General features: G+C 36.3%; 1 protein-coding gene across 1 annotated transcript in view; it reads right to left on the bottom strand.

The window, feature by feature from the left end:
* Positions 1-611, bottom strand: part of LOC104722390 (beta-carotene 3-hydroxylase 1, chloroplastic-like) — a 5,150-nt gene that overhangs the window by 3,754 nt on the left and 785 nt on the right. The gene's annotated exons all lie outside the window — the stretch shown is intronic.

The raw sequence follows: 611 nt of genomic DNA, 5'->3' as shown, positions 1-611 counted from the left end.
GAAATAAAATATGAAAATAAAAGATTACTATTTTGGGAAAGGATTGGATTACGTTACCTGATGAGCGGCGGCGACTTTTCGTAAGTAAGGGACGTCGGCTATTGGACCTACAGGGAAGCGCTTGTGCACCAGACCATCGTGGACAAACATGTATGCGATCCCAAACACCGTTATTCCTAACCCCTGTTTCGCGGACGAGACAAGAACAACAAGAACAACAACGACTTGTAAGAGCTAAATTAAGCCAACAGGTCATTTAGCGTTAATGCAGCCAAAATAGTCAATTGTCATCACATGTAGTATCCACTTAAATTATAAAAAAAAAAAATACAAATAATGGGAGAGCGACACAAAATCCTGATACATAGATACGTTTAAATTAAATTCGTTTTTAACGTATGATCTCTCTCAGTCCACCAATCGAGAGGGTAATAAAAGAAAAATTCCTACTATTATGGTATGGGATGGGTCCTTAACTATCAATAAATCCTAATTGATTACTATAGTGTTTTAAACTAATACTAGTACTATAGTAGTATAAACAAATTGGGCTTAAGTAACTAACCAATATAGAGTCAAAGATTCAAGACCAATGAGAGAGAGAGAGAGAG

This window comes from Camelina sativa, chromosome 11 (assembly GCF_000633955.1).
Source record: "Camelina sativa cultivar DH55 chromosome 11, Cs, whole genome shotgun sequence".
Taxonomy (NCBI): Eukaryota; Viridiplantae; Streptophyta; class Magnoliopsida; order Brassicales; family Brassicaceae; genus Camelina; species Camelina sativa.
This window is presented reverse-complemented; position numbering and strand designations above follow the sequence as displayed.